This window comes from Sinohyriopsis cumingii, chromosome 16 (assembly GCF_028554795.1).
Source record: "Sinohyriopsis cumingii isolate HCF-2022 chromosome 16, ASM2855479v2, whole genome shotgun sequence".
Lineage (NCBI taxonomy): Eukaryota > Metazoa > Mollusca > Bivalvia > Unionida > Unionidae > Sinohyriopsis > Sinohyriopsis cumingii.
Genome location: NC_142976.1, coordinates 38,041,980 through 38,066,419, shown reverse-complemented (window position 1 = coordinate 38,066,419; position 24,440 = coordinate 38,041,980). Strand labels below are relative to the sequence as shown.

At 40.1% G+C, this 24,440-nt stretch overlaps 1 long non-coding RNA gene across 1 annotated transcript in view; it reads right to left on the bottom strand.

The window, feature by feature from the left end:
* Positions 1-872: 872 nt before the first annotated feature.
* LOC149780235 (uncharacterized) overlaps positions 873-24,440 on the bottom strand; it is a 37,629-nt gene continuing 14,061 nt past the window's right edge. Inside the window, exons 3-5 of the long non-coding RNA XR_016415032.1 lie at positions 10,908-11,022; positions 1,436-1,542; positions 873-983 (exon numbers count right to left, since the gene is read on the bottom strand). This is a non-coding gene — a long non-coding RNA (uncharacterized LOC149780235). The remainder of the gene's footprint in view (positions 984-1,435; positions 1,543-10,907; positions 11,023-24,440) is intronic.

The following is a 24,440-nucleotide window of genomic DNA, read 5'->3' as shown; positions in this document are numbered from 1 at the left end:
GCAGTGTGGCAGTTTATAGTGATGTATAGCACTGGGGCATCATGCTGCAAACATGTAGTATGATGTTGCACCCAGTCACATTATCCTGACACCAGGCCGATCAGTCCTAACACTAACCTCTTAATGCTGAGTGTCTAGCGAGGTAGCTGTTAATACCATTTTTGTAAGTCTTTGGTATGACTTGGCTGGGGTTTGAACCCATGACCTCCCGCTTCTGAGGCGGACGCTCTAACCACTAGGACACCGGAGTGGTCAGAATGGAATTGTAACAATTACAATGGAAGCAATTTGTATTATGCTTGTTGGGGCATTCCTCACTGATGGCTGTCAGTGACATCATCATGGGAATGTGTAACAGCCACATTTTGTAAGAACAAGGTGTAGTTGGTGAACAATACAGACACTTTTCTGCCATTTCCACTGGCATCATCTCATATGATGTTATTTAAAAAAACTTCCTACAACATACTCACAACATATAAAACCTATATGCAAATCTGATGAAAGCTGCTTGTGTTTCTGAAACACATATTCCATACTGGTGGCAAGAATGTCCAAATCTACATTACAAAAATGAAAACATTACCATCCATCTAGGAGTTGCAAATGTATGAAATCCTCTTGTTGGGTAGTTTTACTAACAGGCTTTACAGCAGGGCCTTCCATTAGATTTAAATGTGGCAGGTAAGTTGACAAAGTAGGGTGGGGGGTTGGGGGGACCTACCCCAATGGGGATAATTCATTTTTTTTTTAAAGTAGCATGGTGTAAAGTAAAAGTAGATGGGCTGATAAGGAATCCACTGAATTTACAGACTAAAGGTTCAGACATTTGTTTTTAAGAGAAAAATGAAAGAAGGAAACAATACAACAGATATTTTAATATGACTTTAATGTTTATTTTCTAGATTTAATTAAGATTATGATTCAGAATCAGTCTCCAACTCCACTGTAAAGTTTATCTATTACTTCTTCTGCTCAGGCACCTGCAAATTAAAACAAAATTGTAATGCTTAAATAAATTCATATCATCTCAGCACTAGTTACATATGCAGAAGTCATGTTAATCAGCATTATAAAAATGTATGAAATTTTCTTCACTGCACTTGTGCTTCCCTTACTATCGTTAAGCCATGATACAAGATAACTTTGCACTTACTTGTCATTTCTGGCAAGTGGATGGTGCAATCAATTTGCACAAAGATGAATTTATTTCATCCAAATATTCCATGTGAATAAAAATTCCAAATGGAGGCACTTGTCCGATCAGACAAGATATATGCATATTGTAGTTAGCTGGACTCTAGCTCTGATAGTCCTGGGCAATAGGATAAGCTGATTTTGTTATCAGTTTAGAAATGCATCCGCTTTGCAAATACTATGCTTTAAAAGACGAAACTGAATCCAATATTGATGAAATAAGAGTCATTTGGATTACCTTGTTTTTTATCATTCTGCGTTGGTTGGGTGCATATTTGAGGGTCTCTGATATGGTCTCTTCCATTCCATTTGCCTTTGCTTTGCCATTAGTTTTCAAGCAGGCTTCTGCATGAGTAATACAATGTTTTAAAATAAGTTTCACAACAAAGGATGCATTGCATTTTTCTAAATGCCAGCAATAATCAATGGAATATTTTTAAAACATGTACTTTGAAATGTGTCTCAAGTTACTTTATCAATTCATTTAAAAATCTCTGGCAAGTCACATGAAAAACACAATTTAAATCAAGCCATACTTACTTATCAAAGACTTTCTCATTCACATCCTTTACCTCACACAATAAATATCAGCAACACCAACATTAAATTCACACAATCAGTACAAAACCTAGGTGTTACTCTGGACAGTACTCTCACATTGCACCAACATGTCATGAACATATGCAAGGCTGCGTATCTTGAGCTGAGACGCATCAGCTCCATTCTCAGATATCTTTCAGTTGATGCCACTAAAACACTTGTGTGTTCATTACTGCTTTCAAGACTGGACTATGGTAACTCAATTCTGTCTGGTTCATCTTAATATCTACTGCAGAGACTTCAAAAAGTTCAAAACATAGCTGCTTGGATCATACTTAGAGTACCACAATCAGAGCACACCTCCCCGCTGCTCTGTACCCAACACTGGCTATCCATTCGATCCAGAATCAAACACAACATTAGTTCTCTGTGCTACGTTTCACTGACAGACTCTAGTCCAACATACCTATCCGACCTCACCTATGTGTACACACAAGCAAGATACTTACACTCCTCTTCCGACAATCATATACTCATTATTCTCACTATGAAAACAAAGTCACATGGACAGCATTCTTTTGCATACCAGGGCCCAGCAACATGGAATGAATTGCCCACTGAACTTAGACACAAAGACGCAGTGATCCCATTCAAGAGTGCTCTCAAAACTACTTATTCTGACTACAAAAACAAACTTAATGACTTAATAATGTTAACTACCTTAAATATTCTCAGCATGTTTTTTATGTTTTCTAATTTCATGGTGTTTGTTTTTGTAATCATATCATTGTGTATGTTTTTATGTTGTCTAATGTTGCAAAGCGCTTAGAGCTTCTAAAGATTAGGCGCTATACAAAGTCCTCATTATTATTATTATTATATTTAGCTTGGATGAATATTTTTTAAATCCGTGGCCATAACTAAAAAATGGGATTTTGTTTTATGATCATAAAAGTATGTTGGACACCATCCATGATGTACAATGCTGTCTGACATTTCTATGCACCTAAGGTTTCCATCTCAAATATTAAAGCAAAATGCATACCGAATTTGACAGATTGATGAAAATAAAAAAAAGCAATGCTTACCATTTGAAAAGAGGCAATTGTCACTAGAATATTCTATTCAAAATGATATTAATTTTGGACACAGGGGATACCACCCCCATGTTTTCCTGACTCGTGATATGTCGGCCTATTCTGTGCACAGCTTTAAAAATGTAATGTTTATCCATCGAGCTATAGAAATGAAATACATTTACTGTAGACTGTTTCTGTCAGCAGTTAAGTTGAGTAATTAGGTCAGGTTTATAGCTAGTTTACAAAATTCAATGTAGAATGCCAATAAATGACAAGATATATTTTTGCAAACTAAAGTGATCTTGAAAAAAGATTAGTAAAGTTTAACATTTTATAAAAAATAAGCTATTATGTGGAAAAGAAACAACAATGAAATAGGATGCAATGTGTTTACGTCTAGTTTTGGAAGGTACCGTCTCTAAGGTACCGTCATAATTGTACCGTAGTTTAATGGGTGGAAAGGCCATTGAAAGGTAAGGGCAGTGCGGAGACCATCGAGTATGTTCCAGAATAGCTGAATCTTTGTAGATACATAGATCCATTCGTAACTTCAGTCCGCAAGCGAAACACTGTACTTCGTATCCCAATCCTGACTCAGGTCCGAAGTAGACAAATCCTGTTCTAGCTAAAACATACGAAGAAGGTAATCCTTCCCTATCCGTAGGCCATTTTTGAAACGTGTCCAATCGACGGGCACAATCACAATAGTCAGGTAAGAAGACTGGAAAATGGTAGGGTTTGAACTTGGAGTTCTCACTGGATTTCTCACTCGATTCTTGCTGCGGCGAAGTCATCCTTCTGGTGGGTGGCTATCCTCTTACAACCAATGTTTTATACCGACATGTCCATACGGCAAAGTAAAGTGGGTGGGAAGCCGCACTCGCTTCTGCTACACGATTTGATAGACTTTTTCCAAGGGTCGACTGACGATGTGGTGTGTGGGTAAACGTACAATCTTGTTGGGTTGATAGGTGGTCACTTTCTCTAGACTGCAAGGCTTCTTTCAATATGCCAAAGTTGACCACTCGACTGGTACGATAATTCAGAGTAAGTCCTTTCACTTTACACTTCGTGTGCACTTCTCCTTGTTTGGCCCAGTATTCGTAGCCGTAATTTTTGGGACCACCACTAACGAAACTTAGAATCTTGTCATCGGGGTGCTTGTCTGTCCAGGCTCCTAAACGGTCTCCTTCGATGTCAGGGTGCTGTTGACTCGGGTGATCGATATAAATGCAACTGTCCATGTCAAAGTACAAGACACGTTCCCCTAACAGTTCTAAAGCTTCGTACAATTTTAAGCGAGCATGAGCTGTCATGTAAGCTGCAATGATGACATTTCCAAAGGGGTCATCTTCTACAAAGTTCAGATCTTCTTCGTAATTCACCAAGATCAAATCCTCACGAATGACGTCCACGTGTTTCATGAATTTGGCTTTGTCGTGAATCATCTGAAAGTAGCGGGAAGGTTCGGTCAAATACTCCGTCTTGGGTAAACACGGTCATTGTGCCATTTTACCCCACAAGCAATTTAACATCACTTTGGCAAACGATCGCCTGCCTTCGTTTTTCTCAATGTGATCTAAAGTAATGCCTTCTTGTGCCCAGAATTTCTCTCTGAATGTCTTTTGGTCTTCGGGAGTGTGACACCAGGACAGATAGCCACTGGCTTCTTGATCAGTTTCAAAAAGGCATCCACGTAGTCTGCGAAAATGCCTTTCTGCGTGGGGTCACCCTTGTGGAATTATTGTGTCTTGGGAAAGTGGCAAATTTCGTACACTTCTAACAGTTGGTATCCCATGTTCAGAGCTTTGAACAATTCTACGCTGACCCATGTCCCCGTCAAGGCCCATTCTTCCTGGGTGTGATGACAAGGTTGATCTTGGTTGCACGTTTCAGCACAAGTACGGCACAAAGGAAACATAAGTTTGCCTTGGCAATGGCGAGGTAAGACGGGATGGTATAGGTTCGTGGGAGGCAAAACTTTGCACTTGATCAAGCCTTCGTATTGTCGAATGTTTTTTAGGTCGATGTGTTCGGTGAACAATTGTGGGTGCCCTGCAGGAAAGCAACAATATTTGCACACGTAGGGATACAGTGAACACACGTCCAAGTATTTGATTTCTTCTCCTTTCTCTTCGTCAGCTTGGTACAGCAAACAGGTGGCATTGGTCCTTCCTCCGTACAAACTATTACTTGGGTTCAGGGGGTCCATGAACTGGTAACTTTCCATGAGGCGTTTAAACTCGGGATCGGTGTTCAAACGGTGATTGTATTTGTGTTCCCACATTTCCACCACTTGGTATCCTTCCTGTTCTAACTTTAGGCGTGGCTGATAAATGGCCTGGTACAAGTCTTCCATGGTTCGTTGTAAGAACTGATTTTTAGTGCCGCGGTCAGGGTAACAGACGGGACATCCGTGAAATAAGCAACCGTTAAACTCGTACATGATCTTGGGGTTTTCTAAGTCCCAGCCATTGACCGAATGCATTCCGATGATCTTTCGTCCTGTCCGTTGCGGGCATGCTGAATCCATTTGTCTTCCTTGTCGCACAAGTAATGCAACCAGCATGGGGCTTTGATCGAGTATTGACGTTTGACATAGTTGGTCGTTTGAGGACTGATGACAGCCACAGTGTTTTCAAGCATGAATCGTTGTCGGTAGACTAAGGAACACGCTTTGGCAATGGTGCAAGCCTCTTTTAAATGATCAACCCCTCTATGTTCCATGAACAGTTCTCAAAATTTTCCACAGCATCGCCGTAAAATGTCCATGTCGGAACGACGATACTTTAGCATTTCTTCCTGAAAGTCGAAAGGGTCGGAGGCGTGAGCCTGGTACCAAGCATAGAAAGTTTCTCGTTCGGTACGCATGTTGTCAGGGTCGTAATAGTGAGCCTGAGGCAAATGGGGTAGAACGGCGTGTTGATTGGCTTCTGTATTGAAAAAGTGTGGAAAGTACCCTTTAGCCATTTCTGTCATTCCAAACATTTTAGGCATTCGACTCAAAGGCATGGCTAAGTAGCTCATCGAATCTTTAAACTGCACTTGTCCCACTTGCATGAAAATGATTTTGGCTCTGTTCAAAGTGATTTTAGGACGCTCGATGCCACGTTCCGTATAACATCTCAAAAGAAACTGTCCATCGTATCCGGAGAAATTGTGAGCCATCACCGTGGCATGACAATGACAATCTCCATAATAATGTTTGATGTCCTCTTGGCTCCACGTCTTGTCGATGGGGTCTAAGACCCATTGTGTGAAATCGGCTAGTGTGTTCGGTCCTTGAAAGATTTTTTCACGCCCTCCAGGAATCTTACTGCAGTGAGGGCAATAACTCAAGATAGGTTCTTGAATCACTTCTCGCACGCTCGATGAGCCACGCAGAAATTAGGAATGTGAATACTGGTCTCTTGCATGCATTCGAAATCGAAAAAGATGAAATTGCCTTTCTTCTTCTTGTGACCATCCTCTTTCTCTGGTTGGGATTGGTATTTTTGTATGTAGCATTGGTGTTCCAAGTCCACAATGCAGTGAAAATGTGACATTTTTTCTTTCCTGAACATACGTGTGCCTTGGTACTGTTGATACATAGACCTTGTCCACACATTGGGCACAATCTCAGGAGTTGACAAGCACATTTCTTCTGTGAACCTTGCATCTTCAGATGTTGTTGGTAACAGGCAGGGCTGACAAATGTGCGCAGACAAGCAGGACAATGCACTGGTTCTTGCCCTTCGCTCAGACAGGGTTGAGAGGCCAAACATCCTGAGCATTTCGATCCACAGTGTTTGTGTTGCTCTCGATTATTATAACCATCATAAGTCACATTTCTCACAGTAATATTTGTATCCCAGGAATCCAGTGATAGTGGTAATGGTATCGAAATGGTCATCGTGATGATAGAGGTGAATGTATTTTCCATCCTTAAAGTCTTTCCCTTGAAACAACAGAGACCCGCGCACTTCTTGAGGGTGCACTTTCAAGTTGTATCGTGGAGCTAGGGCATCTTGCAATTTTTGCATCTCAGGAATGCCACAGGATGTGTCTTTGGACAGGCATGCTTGTTGTAACAGAAGTTCTGCTTCATTTCGTTGTTTGGCTTGGTTCGATTTTCGAATGTTCTCCCAGGCTCTTTTCCATTCTACCGTGTCGTTCTTGTCGGCATAGGTTCATCCCACCACGATGGCTCGGGCTAAACACATGTGGTCTTGAAAATTGTTAATTTGGACAAGACTTGTTTTGGTAATGCGAAGGTTGTTGACCAATAAGGTCTTTCTGCATTGTCCGGTCCCTTGAGGAGGAGAGACGTGGGTCATGTCCAGTGTGGCTTTTCCATCGGTGATGTCAAACTGGTCATTAGATTGTTGCACGTGTTGAATCTTGTCCATGACTTTGGAAGTGGTCAATTCTGCAGGGCTGCTAAACTCGATCCAAACAGGGGATTTCAAGCCGTCATGTTGTATGGAAAGTCTCAAGCGATCATCTTCTTTGGGTTGACATTGTCGCTTGAGTGTGGTGAGCAAAGAATCCCACATGTCGGTGATGAACCCTTTTGCTTTCTCTAACAGTACTTCAGTCTTGAAATCTTTAAACTTCACTGTGTATTTGTAAGCCGTAGTTCTAAATTTTCTAGAGGGACGCTTTTCCGTCTCTCGAATGTCATAGTACTTTTCAGGGTTGACTAAGGGTGGTAAACTTTGTTTAGAGGGTTTGGATTCTGGTTCACTCATGTCCTCTTCAAAATCACTGGCATGAATTTGTGCCAAGACTTCAGCCCTAGTACGAGGCGATAGATCACGTTTCTGCCTCTTACTTTCTTCTTCTTTCTTCTCAAATGAATTGGATCATTTCATCTCGATAGCAAAAAGTCAAATGACTAAAGTTTAAACACCATGGATTAATTTATAGTCATAGCAGACCAGCGTATATAAAGGGTATGTGTCTTGTCCTTTCACTATTCATTTCACTCTCAAACTGAGCACAACAATGGAAGAGACTACCAAGATCGAACGTTTCATCAGAGCTTTGCGAGGGGTCATTAGAAAATTCTCTTCAGACCAGCCGAGGGACTACTCTCCTTCCTTTCAAGATAAAAGTCAAGATACTTGCTATATCTGTCAGAAGAAAGGGCATTGGTCTTCAGAGTGTCCAGACCGTCAAAAAAGAAAAAAAAGGGGTTAGAAGAGACAAAAGTCAAGATACCTGTTATTATTGTCAAGAAAAAGGACATTGGTCACCAGACTGCCCAAAAAAGAAACAAGAGGAGTCAGAAGAAGAGAGGGATTCTTCAGAGGAAGAGGAAGAAGAAGAGGAAGAAAACAGACAGGTGAAGAAAAAGAAACAGGAGAAGAAAAGAAGGGAAGAAAGTGAGGAGGAAGAGGAGGAAAAGACTATGACGGTGAAGATATTAAAAAAACAGAGAGTGAACAATGAGACAGAATAAGTCTATGAACTTTTTAAAGTGCTCTGTTGTGAATTGTGAATTGTAAATATTTATAAAAGAATAAATTAATTATAAAAGGTAAGTGTCTTTGGGTTTTGATTTTAAAATAAGAACCTACACTCACGCACACTCATACACAGACAGGTACTATTGGGTAAAATGGTTTTTTTTAGTTATTGGCAATTGAAAGCCTATCTCTTTTCGAGAGACGTGGATGGCCCTGAAAAGGGCCTTTTTTGGTGTAAGGGGTGAGTTTAAACAATCAACTTTAACTGTCTTAAGCCTTTGCCATGGCCAAGGCCTACTTCTGGACTGCGTACTGTTGATGATGATTTCGTTGAAATCACTAAGGATGGTGCAGTAGGCGTAGTCACAGGGTTGGAGTGTTTAGCTTGGGAAGGTCGTATTCTCTTCGGCCGTAATAAAGAAGTCTGATACATCTGTTTCAGACTTCTTAACTAAAATGTCTAACAGTACCGTGACCGTTTGATTTTGACACCCTTGTTTCTTTGCTGCTGCGTCTTCTTCTTCTTGTTTTTTTCTTACCTCTTCTTCTTGCTGCTGTTGCTGTAGGAGAAAAGCTTGTTCCGCTTCCTTTTGCTGTTGTATAAATTTCTCCAATTCTTCTTTCTGTCTCTGTCTAAAATTTTCCATGTGCGGTAATGAAGGAGAAGGTGACGAAGGTTCAGGAACAAATTCTTGCAAGGTAAAAAAATCCACAAAATCCCAATTCACCTCTTCTGAAAGTAAGTCTGGGTTCCCTTGGGTAGTCTCCACCATCAGTGCACCCAAACTGATCGTTTTCTGAGTTTCCGTCATGTTGAAAAACTGTCGCTTAGATTGACTACGCACAGGCGCTAGCGAATCTATATAGACTATGTGACGTCACAGACTGCTCTCTTCGGATTGGACGTGGGCTGACTGAATTTTGTAACGCGTGTTTGGATTGGTCAACAAACTCAATCCGTTTCAATCCTTCCTCCCCCTATAAATAAGTACAGTTCACTGCATTCCTTCACCTGTTACTCAGCACCCCAACATGTGGACCGATGTACAATCTTCAACGCTTGTGTCTTCGATGATGTTCCGGACGGACATATCAATGTATGTCCGATCCAACTGGACAGTTATCCACAGGACAGACACCAGCCTGTGGATGCGAAGAATCTTATGTGGGGCATCAAGGATGCCTCAAAAGAGTCTTAATCTATGGTCCTGCAGTCAGGCACAGCCTAAGGTCAAGAAGAAGATGTCACAGATGCCCTTTATGTATATTAACATAAAACCAAAGGCCCTTTTCAGGGCCATTCCTATCTCTCGAAAAGATCTTGACTTTCAATTGCCTACCCCTTTTTTTATTTTTTTGTTTAAAAAAATAATAAAAAAATAGAGACCCCTCCCTGTTTCAATTTTCGCCTGTTCCATTTTCATAGACCCATCAGGTCGGGACCTTATTAAAATAGGGTCCCGACCCTGTTCCATTTCCCCTAGTCCCAAGACAGTCCCACGATTTATTCCCCATGTTCAATTTCCCTTGTCCCTAGAGTGAATAGTTTTTTTTCTTTCTCCCATGTTAAATTCCCCTTGTCCCTAGAATGGATATTTTTTTTTTTTCTCCCATGTTAAATTACATAGTCCCCAGAGTGGATATACCCTTTTTAACATGGAAGTTCCCTAGTCCCTAGACCGTCCCTATTCACTACTACCATTGTCATTACCAGCCTGAAACCCAATTTAATGCCATTTGTATAAATTCATTTCAAATAAATATTATGATATAGTTGAAGTGTAAAGTCAAGCAAGTATTCTGTTTGCAGATTTTACATTTTAGATATTATAGTAAAGTCATATTTTCTCTTGTTTAGTAAACTTTATTGCAACTGGTTCCAAAATAGTAAATCTTATTTAATGTTCATTCACCAGAATAGGTATTAATACAATCCCGAATTAACTGTATGGTACTAAAATATACTCTGATCTTGTGTGAGATTGTAATATACAGAACTATACCTCAAGACAACAATAATATATTGAATTTATATTGTATCAAGACTGTCATGGTTATGAACTCCAACTTTATTCAGGTTTTTTCATAATAAATGATCATCTTGTGCTATGGTTGAAAAGAAATCAAAGTTCAGTTTAACTCCATTCTCTCCACATTTGTAAGTTGTTAAGAGGCATACTCATCCTCAGTGTTATAGTAAAATGTAATCTTATTTGGATCAATCTTGGTGGTGTAATATATGAATGGAGAAAGAATATTATCATCCAGATTAAAATATGTTTTATTCAGACTCTACTAAAATTTTTAGTTGGATATGGGTTACGGAGCCTGATGTGTACGAACAAAGCAATGTGTACCATGACCTTTTTAATTTAACATTTTAAACTCCTGCAGAAGAAAGAGATTTTTTAGATCCATTAATCTGTATTAACAAAAACATTTCTTCAGTATGATTTTCAATTACTTAGTATTGACAAAACTCATATTTTAAAGTTGTTGTTTTTTTGTTTGGTTTGGCCTTTTATGGTAAACCAACACAAGTAAGTTATTTAGTGCCAAGACACTTTAAGTATAGTGCCTTGCCCAAGGACACACCATGGTAGCTAACCCAGGTTGGTCTGATGGTAGAATTTGAACCTACCTTATTTCACAGGTCCAGAAAGCTAACCACTGAGCCACTACAGCTCCCCATCTTATAGTGGAATGCTGGTATACTTTATGATCAAGAAGGATGGGTTGGGGTATGCATGTTGCATCTGAAAAAAGTGATGGAATTTTTGTTTACATAATATTTTAGTCATACAATATGAATCATTTTCTATAGATTTAAGATGTATCAGATCAAGTTAAGAAAAATCATATATTCTGTTTCCTGGGAATGTACTAAAATTCACTGTTATTGTTTGATTTTTTGGTAGTAAGCTTACTTGGTATTTTTTTCTTTTTAACTTGAATACCTAATTTGTTAACATCCTATTCTAAATCTTCAGAGTTCTGTCTATTAAGTGACAACTGTTGATACATGTAGGGAAGTTTTTGTTTATATCTTTTGATTTTTGTGATTCTGGAAGTTGCAGTATTTGTTGTTGTATTATAACCATTTCAGTAATTTAATGAATGCAGAGTATACTGCTCTATAAATGAAATCTAAGTGAAAATAATGTAAAAGTATGTTTCACTGCAAATATAAATTGTTTAAAATAATATATCATTTATCATATGACTATTCAATTGTGGTAACTAGTATTCCATCCAATATCTATATATTAAAATATGTCTTTTCATACAGCTGGTGATCATTTAGATACAAGTCCAATTGAACATAATCAAATTATCAATGCAGGTGTTTTTATTAGTAGTAGTATTGCAAGTATAAGTGTTAGTATTAAGATTTCATATACAGGCATGATAAGTGTATCATAATGTTTAAATGATGCTCCTTGTTACAACATAAAATATGTTCATTGAAACAAATGGTTCACTGGTAAATTGGCAGCAAAGGTCTTCACTGAATTATGTTGCATAAACTATTTTACAATAAAACATATATGATGCATCTCAATTATGATGAATGTGAGGAGGAGGATTAATAATAATGCAATTTAAGTTATCTTCATAACATAAGTTCTAGCAGATGTGTAATTTTTATGTGGTTCATCATCAGTTTGAAACTGGTCTGTGATTTCTGGATCTGGACATACCTGGTCCCCTGCTGTTGTGCTGCTATGGTCTTTACAGTTCATTAGGATATCAGTTACACTTGGTTTACATTTAGAACCCCATGGGATGGAATGCCCAGTTTGAAACTGAGAGAATGGTTAATTATCCATAATATAACTCCTGCAGTTATTATTAGGTTTGATATCAAGGTCTTTCTTTAAAAGCTTTTCAACTCAGGTTCTGTTCTACCATACAGATAAATAAAGTCAAATTCAAGGCTTTCAGATTTGTCCAGTTTGTTTCATGTGTTGCGGCAGACAGACTGTATATTGCCACTGTACCATATAAATATCAGTGCTTAGTCTGCTCTCAGTTGCTGTGGTTTGATTAGTTACAAGTGTCATCACATGTGACTAATTATTGACCAATGTAATGAAACTTGTATAATTAGAAGGCTGTATTTAAAAACTCTAAAGACCTTAAAAAGAAAATTGGATCGGGGTAAGTAAAACCTTTTACTTTGACCATTTGGCTAGAAAATAATTTTCAATAAGTTTAAATTGGATAATAGTAATATAATAATTAATTACACAAATCAGAATAAAAGCTATTTGCATATCCCCTTACAGCTGTTGCTTTTTCATAGTACTAAGTAGAATAAAGTATAGTTAAGACAGATAGCTTTAAGCTAGAATTAAACTCAAATAAATTGCAAGAAATCAAAACAAACCCAGGATTAAAACTAAAGAAATATCCCGTCATATATACCTTACATCAAATAAAGAAACTCAAGATGGATAACAACAAAATTAATGTCACATCATCAAATAGTTATCTCAGCTGCCTGGTCAACCTAAAGGCAGATAAACTAAGGCAAACTTACTCCGAAGCAGTCTCATCCCCCCTAAGAGAAAAACGACAGATACAGTTCTTAACGCCAATTTTCAACTCGACCCCAACTGACTCGATGAGTAGACTCTACCTGTCACCAAGCGTAAACGAGAATGTGGACAATCTACCGAGTAACCGCAAAACTACATCCGACATGAGTACCCAAACTGAGGAACAATACTCAACAAGCACAAAAACAACCCAGACCACGCTGGTTAAAAACACTAGCAGCCAGGGGACTCAAACTGAGAACCTACTAGATGAAACAGAACGCCCTCACCCTACCACAAATAAAGCAGTCACACACGACTCAACAAAAGGTAAGAATAATAGGAAAACCAAATCCCAAATACCAGTTAGAAAGAATAAGGAACACACTAACTGTCAGAATACAAGACCCAGCAAGCCGGTTATGGACAACGAAACAAAGTCAGCTAAAGAGACAAACACCAGGGGAAAAAAGACCAGTCTGCAAAATATCCAAAACAAGAAATACCCCGCTGAACTGACTCTCTTCGTCAAGGGAGTAAATTCCAAAATAACGAAGTTAGCCTTTAAAACCATAGCATGGCAATTGAACAAACATCACCAAGGAGAATTCACGCTTAAAAGCACTAGAGACGACTTGCTGATAATCAAATGCACCACTGAACAACAGATTGCCAAATATATGGAAATTGAAAGAATAGGCCAAATAAATGTTCAGGTCACTAGACACAACAGAACAAAACAACACATAGACCCAAACCCCCCAAAAACACACAACAAAGGAGTCATATACGTATCAACTCAAAATAAAACCAATGAAATAGTAGACTACATAAGGAGTAAAGGACAGGAAGTAGAGAAAGCAATCTGCCTAAAAACAAGAAGGGGAAAGGATAGCACTGCAGTGGTACTCTTTTTTAAGGGCGCCACCCCAGAAACTATCAAATTAGCCGAAAAACTCGAGGCTAAAAAAATTTTTGCTTTCAAAAACAAACCACGGTTCTGTGGCAACTGCAAAAATTGGGGGCATTACTCTAAGAATTGCGGAAACCTATTCCGGTGCAATCAATGTGGTCTTCACCACCCAGACCGGAAAACATGTAGCGCCACCAATCAGCACTGCGCTAACTGTAGTGGTAACCACAAACCAAACCACGCAGAATGCCCCAGGGCTCTTAGAGAAGCCCTAATAGTCGAATATATGATCTCCCATGGGGTAAACTATAAGCAGGCCAAAACAAAAATCAGGATACCAAAAACAAAATAAATAGGTAGCACCCTCACTGGTAGGAAACACGCATAAAACGAAAACAACAGTAAATTAAACAAACTATTAAGACTTTTTGCACTAGAGATGGATTCCAGAGCAGAAATCAAAATATGGCAATGGAATGCACGCGGCCTTAGGGCCCACGCTGACCAACTAAATAACAAAATACTTGAACAGGAAAGAAAACCAGATGTTATATGCATACAGGAAACCCACCTAAATGATACCTCACGTATCCCAAACATCATAGGCTACAACACCAAATACCTAAAGCATCGATCCCCCACAGCAAGAGGAGGGGGGTTAGCAACCTTTGTTAGAGATGGAATTACATCAGAAATGCATAAATTAACAGATAGTAGACCGCCCAATGACTTCGAAATACAGATAGTCAAAATAACCGCTCAAACTAAGCAGGTACTAATCGTTAACCTCTATGAAACAAATGAGCAGCGCAATTTAAGTGCAGACGAAACAATCAAAGTGATTAAAGACTGTGGAGAATGAGCAGCAGAGGGGGCGAATCGGACATTTTGTCCAATCGTTATTTTGCTTAATTATTACTTTCTGCACTCAACGATCTAGTGTCGTCAGCGCCTGGTAAAAAAAAAACGACGACGTCGTTGGGGGATCGTCGCGTCGTCATTTGGTTTAATTAACACCTTCTGCGCGCCGATCCCCAGCGTCGTCAGCGTCCGGTAAGCACATCGACGACCGCGTCGATGTCATCGCCCCCTCTGCTGCTAAGTGGTTATTTACAATGATCTTACAAACAGAGTGATCACTAACTCCTCCTCCTGTAGATCAATTAGGTTATTTGACTGATCGGTGAGTTTAAAATTAATTCTCGTTAAAAACCGATCATGGCATCGCATATAGACCGGATTAATCGGACTCTCAACGATTAAAAATCCCGGAGGGGCTGTTGGTGAAAACGAATAAAGGATATACCCCTGTTGAGCTTGATTTGATTGCTTGGTATCCACCTGATAACTCCCTTCGATAACATCACACACTAGATTGATCGCTATCACCGATGCGATATTTACGTTGTATGGAGCAATATGCCTACCACCATCTCCGTTATCGTGTCTGAGGATAGTTGATGGGGCGAAAAAATCATTAAGAGACTTTCTTAGTTCTGGCGCGTTGTATTCTGGAAACCTAAAATCGGGTAAATCGGCTTCTGTGATATTATACTCGGTTAGGAATTTTTGCTTATTATCATCGCTGTTAGCAGATATTATCCCGACGATTCGTTTATTAATATATTCCATGTCTGATATAAGTTGATTTAACACCTCGATGTGTTTTTGTGCTTTTGTTTTCCGTAGTTGTTCTAGTTGTGATTGGCAAATACGATTAATCTCAGCAAACGTATTAATGATATCATCTAAACTAACTGCGAGCTGGACGTGTGATTCAGGAGTGTCCTCATACAAAAAATACCATTGCATGGTATTCCTGTTTTGAAATGCAAACTGACTGAGTAATAACGTGTTTTTCATAATAGACAAATTATCTCGATAACTGGGATTAATCTCATGATACGATCGCGCATTCGTGTAAGATTCCGGCGGACTTTCATGAGGTGGATTCTCAGGCCATCCTAGTATGGTTCTTATTGAACTGTTATAAATATCAACCATATACCCCGGTGTGCTTATTTCAATCGTCGACGATAACGTCGGTTCATGAACCGTAATAGCGATTTTTGATTCCTTTCCTGTGATCGATTTTATCCTGCGTTGAAATTCTTTATTGATTTGCTCTATTTGGTATGACCCAGTTGGTATTGTAACCTCCTCCCAGTTTGGGGTCCCATCGGGTTTATTTGTCCGTGCAAAAACCAGCGAGTTATTAGGTTGTTGTCCGTTAAATGCGTCCGCTCGGATATTAGGCCAACTGTGATATACTCGCAATTTTGCCAGCGCTATTTCCTTTACTGGAACCGGTGATGGGAAGTTCACACTGAATTCGGGTTTCGTTGACGTTATTGATATCATATTTGTTTGTACCGGAGTGGTGTTCTCCGCGATCCGCTGAAGTAATTGAAACCCTTCGGGGTTCAGCGACATTATTATTATTTGTTGTCTTTAGTGTCTAATTTCAACAACCAGGTGGTTTCGGCTTCCAGTTGAAAATCCTCGATTTTTGACATCGCGGAGCTATACAACTGGACCATCGTGGAGAATTCAACATCGGATACGAACAAATTATCAATCGATAACGAGATCAACCCGGATAATTTCGAGTATGCGTCGGATACTATTTGATGTTTTACTGTATACTCGTTGAGTTTTTTCTGAAAACACGATGATATCTTCCTAGTGATTGCGTTGGCAACTCCAGCAACTGTTGTCATTGCGGAGACAGCGATTGGAACAGCGATCGGGGTTATCGTGGTCACCGTGGATAAAATAACACCGGCGCCAGCTACTATACCCGACACCGAGTACACGACCGCGTCGATGGTGGTTATTTTACGACGGTATTTTTTTATTTTTACACGGTATTGTTCGGAAAGCGTTTTCAAGTTCGCGGAGAATTCTTTTGCGGTATCGAATCGATATTGATGTGACGTCGGTGATACCTCTGATTCAATTTCCTTGGTGGTCATTTTTATTTTAAAAGAGCTAGTGTTTTTAATTACTTAGATTCGCTACAAATTCCACATACCATGTGATGTTTGCCCTAAATAGACTGCTATCAACGGCTTTAATTATAAACCGTTCGATTGTATCCTTGTCGATGATTGTTGATATTGTATTGTTAAACCCGGATGAACTCGGCGATGATATACTGAACTGCATCGCCGAAATCAATGTCAATCGATAAATGCCCTTAACAATTGCGGTGACATCTATTGCATTACGCGTAGGAGTCCAATCGAATGATCCGTATTGAACCGTGTATACGCCACTGCCGATGATCCCATGAGGTGTTTTCATTTTTTCGAGTTGCTCTGTCATTCTAGGTAGTTTGTCCTTAATCGCTTCAACATCAGTTTTGATTGTTTTTATTTCCCCTCCATACGCGTCTACATTTTTTTTGTTCGCTTCAATATTAGTTTCGAGTTGCTCTGTTATTCTCGGTAGTCCGTCTTTAATCGCTTCAACATCAGTTTTGATTATTTCTATTCTACGCAAATTCGCGTCTATATTATTCTTGTTCGTTGCAACATTAGTTTTGATTGTTTCTATTTCCCGTGTATTCTCGGTCATACTTTTTTTGTTCGCTGCAACATCAAGTTTGATTGTTCCTATTTCATATGTATGTACGTCTATACCTTTTTTGTTCGCTGCAACATCAGTTTTGATTAATCCTATTCCCCGCCAATACGCGTCTACATTTTTTTTGTTCGCTTCAATATCGGTTTTGATTGTTCCTATTTCCTGTGTATGCGCGTCCACACCCTTTTTGTTCGCTTCAACATCAGTTTTGATTGTTCCTATTTCCTGTGTATGCGCGTCTACACTCTTTTTGTTCGCTTCAATATCAGTTTTGATTATTCCTATTTCTTGTGTATGCGTGTCCATATTATTTATGATCGTTGTAACATCAGTTTTGATTGTTTCTATTTTCCGTCCATGCGAGTCTACATTATTTATGATCCTTGCAACATTAGCGCCGATTATTTCTATTTCCCGCTCATGTACTACTACACCATTTCTGTTCTCTGCAACATCAAGTTTGATTGTTTTTATTTCCTGTCCATACGCAGTGATATCATTTATAGTTGTTGTAATCTCATCCGGTCTGGTATTTTTTTTACCAAAGAATTTATCAAAGTTGTCATCGATCCTGTTAACATTTTTCCGTAACGAGACAAATTGGCCCGACAGCGTTGCAAAATCCAAAATAGCACCCATTATTGCTGCAAGATTTGGTTCGGTTACCGCCGGGGTCCCGAAAAAACTAGCGGTAGTGAGTTGTATATCGGTGATAGATTTTTTCACCTCGGTGACAGATTTTTTCACCTGCGCGTCAAGTTCGGTCACCGATCTATCCAACCTTATAAAACCGTCTTTGACTAATGTTACCGCCGATATATGTTCACCCGGTTTGAGTCGTCCGTCGCCGGTATATAACGCGATAGTGTCCTCGGCGGCATCACGCTGTCGTGTTAAAACATCATTCAGTGACACATTACCGGATTTCAATTTACCCTGGCGGTCTTGAAATACAACTATTTCGCCTGGGTCAACACTGATTAAATTTAACATATCAGCGATTTCATCCTCAATTAGTTTTTTTATGTCGGCGGCGGCCGTTTCCGTGGATTCTTTCAGCGCCGAAACCGGTCGTCCCCAAATATCAATCATCGTTATTGTAGAAAAAAACGATGTTTCTAATTAACCCGCCGGGCCTCTACGACCCCACTAGTGTATTCGTTTACAACCACATGAGGTGGTTTTCGCGATGATGAAATCGCCGCGAGTACGTTCAATACCTCACGGCCGCATATCGGTGGGTCACTTAACTGCTGTGTTGGCAGCGTGGAATAAAAAACCCGGGCTGAACACGCCGGGGCTGAACACGCCCGGATATACCGCATGAACTCTTTCGGCGGAGCTAACCCGTATGAATCAAAATAGACGATCGCACGCGGATCGATCGCGTATGCAACCCAATGAGTCCCCGCTCCGGAGGACCCATCGAGGTTAATTATGCCGGTTTCAATATTCCTTGGTGCCGCCGGTAATTGATCCCTCATAAAAACACCTCTGAAGTTTTTTATCGCTAGCGCGTTTGCGGCGTCTATTAAATCAAAATTAGACATTGGAGTCATAGACTCAGGAGTCATTGACTCCCGAGTCAATAAACGGTTCCCGGTAGTCTTAGACCCTTTCCCGAATACCATGAATACGGGGTTCCCGGTAGTCTTAGACCCTTTCCGGCCACGGGTCGTTTTTTTTTGTAGCCTTTCCCGGTTGCCTTCTTTAATGCCATTCCCGCCGCGGTACCAACGGCCCCCAACGCCGCCGCCTTAGCCACTGCTGGTGCGGCCGCGGCAATCAACGCTGGAATCGCAGCTAACAGCGGAAATATCCCACCGGTCTTTTCCATGTTTTTAATTGCTGCGGCGGAAAAATCTATTTGAACACCCTTTTTATTCTTCATCGCATCATTGAAATGTTTTATTTGACGCGCCGTCAACGATATCTTATGATTACCACCCGCCATCTGTGACGGCTTCAGCGTTATTGTGGTTCCGCATTGTTTAGCCGACTTTGATCGTAATTTCTTGACTTGACCATCAGTCAACTCTACACTGACGACACTATACGACATTTTATTGTAAACGCGTTTGTGTTTTCAATTACATGTTTTCCACTGGTGCATCAACGATTCTCATTCGTCCACCAACGCCTTCCAACAGCATTGATTTATCGCTGAGAATGACAGCAACCGCTCTATAATTAACACCACCCGGGGCTATACGAGCTCGGAAGTGTATATCAACGACGGATTGTCTCGTTAAATCAAGATGTTCCAGCGAAAAATAATAAATCGGATACAGGTTTTTAAAATCAAGTTGTGATATTTGCAAACCAGTGTCGACGTTTTGATCACGACCCATATACGACAGCAATCGATGATACACACGTGCGATATGGTTGTCGCCGTAATTAAGCTGTATATCCTCGGATGGTTCCTGTTGCCCGTTTATTCTCAGCGAAACCTCCATGACTCCTAATCGATCAAATATCATATGGCTGCGTTCTTGACTGCCCAATCGTTCCCTATTCTGCAGCGCTATGAATATATGACGCGGGGCTGAAACACCCTGTTTTGACGCCAGGTGCCATGTAAACGTATCGGCGACGTTATCCTCTTTAGCATCAGTTGTTACCGCTAGCCAACTCAACAGCGATTTCCCTCCCTGTTCCATAAATGCTAACAATCGTGCTTCCGTGGTAACTGATGGAGTCAGCACCGGCATCCACAATGCCATTTTAGTTAAAATGACTTTACCGGCGGCGACACCAGCAGCACGCCATATTGCATTGTTATCATCGCCCCTTCGCGTCAGCGCGATTGTATGCTTAGCCCCATAGATAACTTTTCTGACATTTCTGCAGAATCCAAATATGTGATGGAGTGGAATCGCGCATGAAAACTTTCGGCGTGGTCCTTGCAACATTCCTACTCGTGTTGCGAATCCTAGATTGAAATCATTGTTGGTGCTTTTTATAACAGTGAAATTGTCACCTGGTTTTGCTCTGCGGTCTGGGTTAGCTGCTTCATCCTGGTCAGCTGCGGTATTTCGTGGTGTCAGCACGTTAACGTACTGAAGATGGTCAGCGTTATTGGTGGTGTCCTTCGAAAACATCATAGATGGGCCCGCCGATCTTGTATAATCATCCGAGTATCTCGCCAACCCAATTATCGTTGTTGCAACATCAACCTCGCGTTCTATTGATTCAATTTCTCGCCCGTCAATAAGATATCTGGCGCTCTCAAATAACGCCATGATACCGTTGTTGACGAAGCCAACTCGAACACGATGGTCATCTGCGTATGGTGCATTATCGGCGGCATTTGTCACGAGTTCTCCCTCGATTTCGATAAACGCTTCACACGGCAAAAAATATTTACTGGTATCTTGGACTTGAAGTTCAATTCGCGATCGTAGGTCAGGTTGCGCTGCATAATAAGAATAATATTGATAATCACGGACAGAATCATCCCTGCGTACTGGGGCGTCCATATCAAACGCGGGATCAGCGGTACGCGCAAACATTCTATTATTTATCATGTTGATGTTTTCAATTGCGATTTTTTCGTCGTAAATTCTTTGAATTTAAACCACTCCCCGCTATCGCGTTCATGAGCGCGTTGGTTGCCGCATCGGCGGATGGCGAAGTCGTCGCCAACGACTCTAATTTTTCTTCCACGGCGTTATTTATTACTTTACTGACATTTGCAGGCATCACTGTCGTTGATGGCATTACCGGTGGTTTCTGTTTTTTTCTCCTGAATTTCACCAATGACATTAGTTTGTCCCGCGCGGCTGAAAACGCCCTTCCGGCAACATCTCCAATGGCACTAATACCCTTATCACGAATAACATCAATAGCCTTCATTCCTAATTGTTTGGCTAACGGCGCTACTTTTGGAGCCATTCTTGTAAATAACCCCGCAATGGTGCTACCGAGACCATCTCCATAGTACGCGCGGTAAACAGGCAATCGCGAGTTTACCAAGTAGACGAGTACTGGTTTATCATGGTTGTAGTGTATGATCATCCTTATTAAAAACACCAGTTTTCCAATTAATCATCCACGAGTTCGTCTATGAGCGTTCGATATGCATTAATGTCCATAATACCGCCTGCAAATAACCGCTTGCAAATATCAGCGGCCTCATTGATTATTTCCGTAGAGTTATTTCCGGCTCGTTTTCCTCCAATTAGTACTTCCAGCCGTGATATATCACTGAGAACACTATTAGGGCAGGTAACGCCGTAGGATTCTTTACCAACAGGGTATCCTTTTCCTTTTTTTGGTGTTCTACTCTTAACTTTCTCGAGGAATTTATCGTAATCGGGATCACCACGATGTGGTAATGCTTCTCTATGTTTACTCGCTAAATACACTATTCTTGCCCAGTTCTCCGTCGAGGTTATTTTTTTCTTGTAACCTTCATTGATATACTCATCTCGAATGCTCTTAGTTGATGTTGTAGCAACAAAATTAACTAATTCTTCATCGTCGTCGATGTCTCTAATTTGATCTATTGCGGACTTTTTAAGAACATTACGGGGTATATTTCCCTCTTTCTTTTTTTCTTTCGATGTTTCTTCGGGTGTTTCTTCGGGTATTTCTTCTTCTGGTTCTTTCGCAGTAGCACCTAATTCTTCCTCGTCGGCCATTGTAACATAAGGTTCTTGTGGTTCGGTTATAGCGAGTGGTGGTGGCCTCCGTGTTGTAGCAGCCGCTATTTTTGCAGGGAGTGTTTCTAAAGACCTTTTTGTTTGTTTTGTCTCTGCCGCTATCTTTTCAAGCGCACCAAGAACGGGTACAGTTGCCGCTGTAACATCCTTAGTCGCTTTAGTTACCGGGGCAAAGAGTTGTTCGCTTCCAACAGTAAAATCGGTTTGCATTTGTTGTCGCGTTTGAAGTTTCTCTCTCACCCTGTCTCGTAACGGTATAAACTTTTTAAGCGCTGCTAGCCGCTCTCTGGCTAGCCGAGTAGTAAGTGATTCACCTACCATTATTGTAAATTGATCCGCAATTTTCTAATTTTCCACCGAGTGTACCATCGGGAGCTCCACGGAGTTTTCGTCTATAATCCTTCTAATGTTTTTGATCTTACTAGAAATCTCCCGGCGTCGTTCATAAACACGTCCGAGTTTTTTTCGTATTATTTCAACGGCAGTAAATAGTCCAATGAATGCATTTGCGTCATTGTGGTACAGGTTCTCATTAATCGTATGTTGTAATCGTTTTATAAAAAAATACTCGCGGGCCAGGGTAAAACGCCCCCGTTTCGACTGTTCGTTAATAATCTCATAATCGGATAATATTTTTTCACTGTCGAGACCATCAGATAATTCAATTCCTTGATTTTTTAATTTTGAAATCTCAGTTAATATATTATTGATGTCTTCGATATTCATTATTCTTATAAAACATCTTATTTCTAATATCAAAAATTTTAATAAAATTATTGGGGCCATTTTTGACCCCGTTTTTTGTATGGACAGTACAATGCCGTAGATCTCCACTCGAGTGTTGTGGCAGATTGCAGGCATATACATATACTTAATTAAGGACATTCACATCTTGGAACCCCAAAGCATACATCTCCGGGAGGGAGGCCTAGGGTGACAAACGTCATCGTAGACCGCCCAGAAGATATGCTTGGGGGACATCACTACATGTACTTAATTAAGGATGAATATATTTATAATGAAATGATTGATGGATGATGGGACGGCACAAGACAGCACAAACATAAAACGGCGGGGCGGAACTCTACGGCCAATTCAACCAATCAAAAGCAACCCAATTAAATTAACCCGGTTGCATGATTGTAAACAAAAGACAACCACACGCCCGGGTCAAGAGCGTGGGTTAGTTTTGATTAGTTGAATTGGCTTTCGAAAGCCCCAGGCTTATAACGAGTCATCTTATATATAAAGTGACTAATACAGCGGCGTCAGTCACAAGGTGTGTGTTAATTTGAATTCCCTTGAATCGTTTGAATCCTTAAATACTTATTAATGGTGTTTCACGGCATTTAAATGAAACCAAATACTCAAATAAAACATTAAAAAAAAGAATACAGCTGTTAGATAATAGCGTGTATTTCATTAGTTTTCATCGTAAAATGATTAATTAATCGCAACATTAATTGGACTTCAAGGGACGCAACATTAATTAGACTTCAAGGGACGTAACTCTTGTCATGCGACGCTATCACAAAACGAGTTATCTCCCTTTGATGTTATATATGAAAATCGAATTCTATGACCCGTCTTTTTTGAGATCGCTGTTTGATATATTCGTTCTGCAACAAATTGTATTGAGGCGATACAAATGTCAAAATATTTTCCTGCCTCATTCATCGACTGAAATATTTTTTCCTCGTGAGTTGTTGTATCAAATGACTTTACGGGTTTTGCTTTCTTTGAGTATTTACCAGTTTGGCCTTTTTTACTATTTTCACTCTGAGAGATGGCTTGCAGATTACACAGTCTATTATTTTGATAATTAGAATCAATGTGATCAATAACGAGACTATCTTTGATCAATCCGTGGAAACATTCATAGATGATTCTGTGACAGAGATATTTTTTCCCTCCAGCAGTAAACATTAAATACCCGTGATTGTTTTTCCATCCAACCGGCTTCTTCAGTCTACGATTTCTAACAATACCGTCGCGAGATGCCTCGTAATTGACGAGCAGGGGATGCGGCTGAAATTCTTGGTCCATTTGTATAATAATACTACTTGTCTAATTTATTATTTGGTTTAATTATGAATCTTTCAACGTAGTCTTGGGGGGTTTTGATGACGAAGTCGGCGGTGGGGTTGATGACGGCGTTTTTAATTCGCTTGTCATAATAGCGTTTTAGTTCCCTGTATCGCTTTCCGCCACAATTGATACACAACTGTGATTTTCCTCTTACACCGACGTGGCAAACCAAGCACGGGAGGGGGCCAAGAGAACCATTACGAACGCTTTGTAAATGATACCCGCAGAATTCACCTCTACATGATTTATTGCACGGGGTTGTCGACCCAATCATCAACCATTTGCAGTGATTCATTATACTATATTCTTTCATTTAAATACTTGTTTTAATTATATGGATGAGTTTGAGAGATTAGCAGTAATTAAGCCCTGGAAAA